Genomic DNA, 8,297 nt, shown 5'->3' on the forward strand with positions numbered 1-8,297 from the left:
ATAGGTGCCCAATATGCTACTGGAGATCAGTGGAGAAATAACTCCAGAAAGAATGAAGGGATGGTGCCAAAGCAAAAACAATACCCAGCTGTGGATATGACTGGTGATAGAAGCAAGGTCCAATGCTGTAAAGAGCAATATTGCATAGGAACCTGGAATGTCAGGTCCATGAATCAAGGCAAATTGGAAGTGGTCAAACAGGAGATGGCAAGACTGAGCATCGACATTCTAGGAATCAGCGAACTAAAATGGACTGGAATGGGTGAATTTAACTCAGATGTCCATTATATCTACTACTGCGGGCAGGAATCCCTCAGAAGAAATGGAGTAGCCATCATGGTCAACAAAAGAGTCTGAAATGCAGTACTTGGATGCAGTCTCAAAAATGATAGAATGATCTCTGTTCGTTTCCAAGGCAAACCATTCAATATCATGGTAATCCGAGTCTATGCCCCAACCAGTAATGCTGAAGAAGCTGATGTTGAACGGTTCTATGAAGACCTACAAGATCTTATAGAACGGACACCCCCAAGAAGATGTCCTTTTCATTATAGGGGACTGGAATGCAAAAGTAGGAAGTCAAGAAACACCTGGAGTAACAGGCAAATTTGGCCTTAGAATGTGGAATGAAGCAGGGCAAAGACTGATAGAGTTTTGCCAAGAAAATGCACTGATCATGGCAAACACCCTCTTCCAACAACACAAGAGAAGACTCTACACATGGACATCACAAGATGGTCAACACCGAAATCAGATTGATTCTATTCTTTGCAGCCAAAGATGGAGAAGCTCTATACAGTCAGCGAAAACAAGACTGGGAGCTGACTGTGCCTCAGATCATGAACTTCTTATTGCCAAATTCAGACTTGAATTGAAGAAGGTAGGGAAAACCGCTAGACCATTCAGGTATGACCTAAATCAAATTCCTTATGATTATACAGTGGAAGTGAGAAATAGATTTAAGGGCCTAGATCTGATAGATAGAGTGCATGATGAAGTATGGAATGAGGTTCATAACATTGTACAAGAGACAGTGATCAAGACCATCCCCATGGAAAAGAAATGCAAAAAAGCAAAATGGCTGTTGGAAGAGGCCTTACAAATCGCTGCAAAAAGAAGAGAAGCGAAAAGCAAAGGAGAAAAGGATAGATACAAGCATCTGAATGCAGAGTTCCAAAGAATAGCAAGGAGAGATAAGAAAGCCTTCTTCAGCGATCAATGCAAAAAAAAAAAAAATACAGGAAAACAATAGAATGGGAAAGACTAGAGATCTCTTCAAGAAAATTAGAGCTACCAAGGGAACATTTCATGCAAGGATGGGCTCTGTAAAGGACAGAAATGGTATGGCCCTAAGAGAAGCAGAAGATATTAAGAAGAGGTGGCAAGAAAACACAGAAGAATTTTACAAAAAAGATCTTCATGACCAAGATAATCACAATGGTGTGATCACTCACCTAGAGTCAGACATCCTAGAATGTGAAGTCAAGTGGGCCTTAGAAAGCATCACTATGAATGAAGCTAGTGGAGGTGATGGAATTCCAGTGGAGCTATTTCAAATCCTGAAAGATGATGCTGTGAAAGTGCTGCACTCAATATATCAGCAAATTTGGAAAACTCAGCAGTGCCCTCAGGACTGGAAAAGGTCAGTTTTCATTCCAATCCCAAAGAAAGGCAATGCCAAAGAATGCTCAAACTACTGCACAATTGCACTCATCTCACATGCTAGTAAAGTAATGCTCAAAATTCTCCAAGCCAGGCTTCAGCAATATGTGAACTGTGAGCTTCCAGATGTTCAAGCTGGTTTTAAAAAAGTCAGAGGAACCAGAGATCAAATTGCCAACGTCTGCTGGATCATGGAAAAAGCAAGAGAGTTCCAGGAAAACATCTATTTCTGCTTTATTGACTAAGCCAAAGCTTTTGATTGTGTGGAACACAATAAACTGTGGAAAATTCTGAAAGAGATGGGCATATCAGACCACCAGACCTGCCTCTTAAGAAATCTGTATGCAGGTCGGGAAGCAGCAGTGAGAACGGGACATGGAACAACAGACTGGTTCCAAATAGGAAAATCAAGGCTGTATATTGTCACCCTGCTTATTTAACTTATATGCAGAGTACATAATGAGAAACACTGGACTGGAAGAAACACAAGCTGGAATCAAGATTGTTGGGAGAAATATCAATAACCTCAGATATGCAGATGACACCACCCGTATGGCAGAAAGTAAAGAGGAACTAAAAAGTCTCCTGATGAAAGTGAAAGAGGAGAGTAGAAAAGTTGATTTAAAGCTCAACACTTAGAAAACGAAGATCATGGCATCTGGCCCCATCACTTCATCGAAATAGATGGGGAAACAGTGGAAAGAGAGGCAGACTTTATTTTTGGGGGGCTCCCGAATCACTGCAGATGGTGACTGCAGCCATGAAATTAAAAGACACTTACTCCTTGGAAGAAAAGTTATGACCAACCTAGATAGCATATTCAAAAGCAGAGACATTACTTTGCCAAAAAAGATCTGTCTAGTCAAGGCTATGGTTTTTCCAGTAGTCATGTATGGATGTGAGAGTTGGACTGTGAAGAAAGCTGAGCACCAAAGAATTGATGGTTTTGAACTGTGATGTTGGAAAAGACTCTTGAGAGTCCCTTGGACTGCAAGGATATTCAACCAGTCCATTGTGAAAGAGATCAGCCCTGAGATTTCTTTGGAGGGAATGATACTGAAGTTGAAACTCCAGTACTTTGGCCATCTCATGTGAAGAGTTGACTCATTGGAAAAGACTGATGTTGGGAGGGATTGGGGGCAGGAGGAGAAGGGGACGACAAAGGATGAGATGGCTGGATGGCATCACTGACTCCATGGACGTGAGTCTGAGTGAACCCTGGGAGTTGGTGATGGACAGGGAGGCCTGGCGTACTGTCATTCATGGGATCGCAAAGAGACGGACACGACTAAGCGACTGAACTGAACTGAACTGAACTGAGTTGCAGTGCTCCTATGTTGGGTGCATATATATTTATATCTTCTTCTTGGATTGATCCTTTGATCATTATGTAGTGTCCTTCTTTGCCTCTTTTCACAGCCTTTGTTTTAAAGTCTATATTATCTGATATGAGTATTGCAACTCCTGCTTTCTTTTGGTCTCTATTTGCATGGAATATCCTTTTCTAGCCCTTCACTTTCAGTCCGTATGTGTTCTTTGTTCTGAGGTGGGTCTCTTGTAGACAACATATATAGGGGACTTGTTTTTGTATCCATTCAGCCAGTCTTTGTCTTTTGGTTGAGGCATTCAACCCATTTATATTTAAGGTAATTATTATTTTAAAAAAATATAAATTTATTTATTTTAATTGAAGGTTAATTACTTTATAATATTGTATTGGTTTTTTGATAAGTATGATCCCGTTGCCATTTACTTTATTGTTTTGCGTTCGAGGTTATACACCCTTTTTGTGTTTCCTGTCTAGAGAAGATCCTTTAGCATTTGTTGGAAAGCTGGTTCGGTGCTGCTGATTTCTCTCAGCTTTTGCTTGTCTGTAAAGCTTTTGATTTCTCCTTCATATTTGAATGAGATCTTTGCTGGGTACAGTAATCTGGGCTGTAGGTTATTTTCTTGCATCCCTTTCAGTATGTCTTGCCATTCCCTCCTGGCCTGAAGTGTTTCTATAGAAAGATCAGCTATTATCCTTATGGGAATCCCCTTGTGTGTTATTTGTTGTTTTTCCCTTGCTGCTTTTAATATTTGTTCTTTGTGTTTGATCTTTGTTAATTTGATTAATATGTGTCTTGGGGTGTTTCACCTTGGATATATCCTGTTTGGGACTCTCTGGGTTTCTTGGACTTGGGTGATTATTTCCTTCCCCATTTTAGGGAAGTTTTCAACTATTATCTCCTCAAGTATTTTCTCATGGTCTTTCTTTTTGTCTTCGTCTTCTGGGACTCCTATGATTCAAATGTTGGAGGGTTTAATATTGTCCCGGAGGTCTCTGAGATTGTCCTCATTTCTTTTAATTCATTTTTCTTCTTTCCTTTCTGATTCATTAATTTCTACCATTCTATCTTCTACTTCACAGGTCTTATCTTCTGCCTCTGTTATTCTACTATTTGTTGCCTCCAGAGTGCTTTTGATCTCATTTATTGCATTATTCATTATATATTGACTTTTTTATTTCTTCTAGGTCCTTGTTAAAACTTTATTGCATCTTCTCAATCCTTGTCTCCAGGCTATTTATCTGTGATTCCATTTTGATTTCAAGATTTTGGATCATTTTCACTATCATTATTCAGAATTCTTTATCAGGTAGATTCCCTATCTCTTCCTCTTGTGTTGGTTTGGTGGGCATTTATCCTGTTCCTTTACCTGCTGGATATACCTCTGTCTCTTCATCTTGTTAATATTGCTGAGTTTGGGGTGGCCCTTCTGTATTCTGGCAGTTTGTGGAGTACTCTTTATTGTGGAGTTTCCTCGCTGTGTGTTATGTTGTACAGGTGGCTTGTCAAGGTTTCTTGGTTAGGGAAGCTTGTGTCAGTGTTCTGGTGAGTGGAGCTGGATTTATTCTCTCTGGGGTGCAATGAAGTGTCCAGTAATGAGTTATGAGATGTCGATGGTTTTGGGGTAACTTTGGGCAGCCTGTATATTGAAGCTCAGGGCTGTGTTCCTGTGTTTCTGGAGAATTTGTATGGTATGTCTTGCTTTGGAACTTGTTGGGCCTTGGGTGGTTCTTCGTTTCAGTGCAGGTGTGGAGGCATTTGATGAGCTCCTATCAATTAATGTTCCCTGGAGTCAGGAATTCTCTGGTGTTCTCAGGATTTGGACTTAAGCCTCCTGCTTTTGGTTTTCAGTCTTATTTTTACAGTAGTCTCAAGACTTCTCCTATACAGCTCCAGTGATAAAACATCTAGTTTGAAGATGAAAAGTTTCTCCATGGTGAGGGACATCCAGAGAGATTCACAGAGTTACATGGAGAAGAGAAGAGGGAGGAGGGAGTTAGAGTTGACCCAAATGACATGAGGTGGAATTAAAAGAGGAGAGAGCATGTTAGCCAGTAATGAGTTCCTTATGTGTGCTCCACAGTCTGGACCGCTGAGAGATGTTCACGGAGTTATACAGAGAAGACAAGAGGGAGGAAGGAGACAGAGGTGGCCAGGAGGATAAAAGGAGGGAATCAAAAGGAGAGAGACAGATCCAGTCAGTAATCAGTTCCCTAAGTGTTCTCCACCATCTGGAACACAAAGAGATTCACAGAGTTAGGTAGAGAAGAGAAGGGGGAGGGATGAGACAGATGCGATCTGCTGGAGAAAAAGGAGATTCCAAAGGGGGAGAGAGCAGTCAAGCCAGTAATCTCACTTCCAAGTAAAAATGTGTACTGAAGATTGGGTTATTAAAGGTATAAAATTGATAACATATACCAAAAAGTAAAGATTAAAAATCTAAAGTAGAGGTTGGATTTTGAAAATTACAATATTAAAGAAAATAAGAAGAAAAAAAATCACAAAAATTATTTAAATATATATATATGAAGTTTGCTAAAAAAAATAGTGTGTTTTTTTAAGTAATAGTAGGTTATAAAAATGAAAATTAAAGGAGTAATAGAGGATCTAAAGTTTCTTTAAAAAAGAAAAAAACAATGATTATAAAAATTGTAAAAATATATCTAGGACTTTCTCTGGTGTTGTTGTGGGCAGTGTGGGGTCAGTTCATTTTCGGATAGTTCCTTAGTCCAGCTTATATTTCTAAAGATCTATAGGCCCCTTCTTATGTAGTCAGTACTAACTACAGGGTTTTCATCTATTGCAATGGTCACTTCTAAGGTGGTTCCCTGTTTTAGCTTCTGTTTGCTGGTCTCCAGTGTCTAATTTCCACCCTGACACAAGGGGGGCAGTGGTGGACACTATTTTTAGGCTCACTTTTTCAGTCGCGCTGTAGGGAGGGAGGGACACTGCAAACAAATAACACTGGCATGTGCTCACAGTGTCTCAGACACACTGGGCCTGCCCCCGCTCATGGCGCGTGTGCCCTCTCTGCCTACACAGCTCAGGCTCTAGGTTGCTCCGCCAGGAACCATCCGAGGCCAGCCCTGTGCTGCATGCACCTCCCAGGTCTAATCTGCTCAGGTTCAGGCACTTGGGTTGTCCTCAGAGGTGGAGACTCGGTTTGGCCTGCGTTTTGTACCCTTCCTAGGTCCGAGCAGCTCAGGTGATGAGGTGTTTGGCGAGTGTGGTCGCTGTGACTTTTCACCTCCCCCATCCTTGCCATTCATTTTTCTGGGTGTACAACTGGCGCACCTTCTCAGGCGAATGTTGACTGTCCAGAACCCCAGGGAGTCTTAGTTAGCAAAGAAGCCTGCTTGCAGTTTGGTAGATAATGTCTCTCTGGGGCTGCAGTTGCCCTCTTCTGGCTCTGGCTGCCTGTCACCAGAGGGGGATGGTCTGAAGCCAGCTAGTTCTGTTCAGTCCTTTGTTCTGTGTGTGGGCCTGGCGGTGTCTTAGGTTAGGGCTTTTTGCGTGGTAGCTATCCCACAGTCTGGTTTGCTAGCCCAAGTTAGTTCCTTCAGATTGCCCTCGGGGCATTCAGGCCTGGTCCCTACTCTAAGCAATACAGCCTGCCCCTCCCTGCCCAGTCCCCACTTGCTAGTGGCAGATGCAGGCATCTGTGCTGCTTCTCCACTGGGGGAGTTTCCATTGGGCTCCTAATCTGTGGGTTTAAATTATTTATTTATTTTTCCTCCTAGTTATGTTGCCCTCTGTGCTTCCAAGGCTCGCCACAGACTCGGCAGTGAGAGTTCCTGGTGTTTGGAAACTTCTCTCTTTTTAAGACTCCCTTCTCGGGATGGAGCTCCATCCCTACCTCTTTTGTCTCCTTTTTTGTCTTTTATATTTTTTTACTACCTGCTTTTCTGGGTGCCTGATGTCCTCTGCCGGCATTCAGAAGTTGTTTTGTGGAATTTACTAAGTGTTTAAATGTTCTTTTAATGAATTTGTGGGGGAGAAATTGGTCTCACCATCCTATTCCTCTGCCATCTTCTATTGCCTTCTTTTGGAATGTCTTATGGGTTATTTTCAGTCTCTGCAGAAATAAGGACTGACTCCATCACCTATGGAGAGAGTCTGGAGATTTTGCCAGGATTGTGTGTCTTAATATATCATATGGACATAGACACTCTTGTGAATACTGCTTGGGTGCTGTCACATCTTATAGATGGAGTTAAAGAGCAGATACAGATGGTTATTGATTCAAGGGCTGTGGCATTTATTGTGCCCCTTCTGAGCCATCAGAAAATGAAAGTTCAAACAGCATCACTCAGAGCAGTTGGCAACATAGGGACAGGTGCCAACGAGCAGACCCAGGTTGTTCTCAACTGCAATGTCCTGTCACATTTCCAAATATCTTATCACTTCCAAAGGAGAAGATAAATAAGGAAGCAGTGTGATTCCTTTCCAACATTACAGCAGGCAACCAGCAAAAAGTTCAAGCTGTAATAGATGCTGGATTAATCCTATGATTATTTATCAGCTTGCTAAGGGGGGACTTTGGAACACAAAAGGGAGCTTTGGGAGCAATTAGCAACTTAATAATAAGTGGCAAAAAATATCAAGTTGAGTACAGCACAATACTGCCTTTCTCTAATTTACTTTCAGTAAAAGATTCTCAAGTTTTTCAGGTGGTTTTAGATGGTCTATAATGGCTAGTGATGAAGCAAGCATGATAGCTGAAGTAATAAAGAATGCAGTGGTTTGGAGAAGTTTTACAGCAATATAAAAATGAAGACATATATTTAGCATTTGAAATCATAGATCAGTATTTCTCTGGCAACGATATTGGTGAAAATCCTAGCCTCATTGTGAAGCAACACAAGGAGTTACTTACAACTTTGATCCAACAGCCAACCTTCAAACAAAAGAATTTATTTTTGAGTTCAATTGAGTGCAGCATGTTTCCCACAATCAATGTGAAGCACCACCAAATGGCTACCAAGTAACAAAAACAACAACTAGAAAAGGCTCCAAAATATACATGCCCCCTTGTTTTGATGCTTCTAAAGCAAGCCATGTCTCAATCACTCTGCAAATGCCAAAAGTCACTAATCAAGTGGACTATAAAGGCATATGATTGCTTAAACTGTTTTAGAATTCTTTAACAACCTCAACTACCCTATTTTCCCTGTTCCCTGGTGCCACATGCTGACAAGTGCAGTAACCAGTTTAAAATATTCTGAGGTGGTAGCTTTGCTATTCCAGAAAATACCAAGGAGAGATTGTAAAAAAGCCTTCCTCTGCGATCAATGAAAAGAAATAGAG

At 41.2% G+C, this 8,297-nt stretch overlaps 1 pseudogene; it reads left to right on the plus strand.

The window, feature by feature from the left end:
• Window positions 1–7,923, plus strand: part of LOC101105556 (importin subunit alpha-4-like) — a 48,145-nt pseudogene extending 40,222 nt beyond the window's left edge.
• Window positions 7,924–8,297: the final 374 nt, after the last annotated feature.

This window comes from Ovis aries, chromosome X (genome assembly GCF_016772045.2).
Source record: "Ovis aries strain OAR_USU_Benz2616 breed Rambouillet chromosome X, ARS-UI_Ramb_v3.0, whole genome shotgun sequence".
Lineage (NCBI taxonomy): Eukaryota > Metazoa > Chordata > Mammalia > Artiodactyla > Bovidae > Ovis > Ovis aries.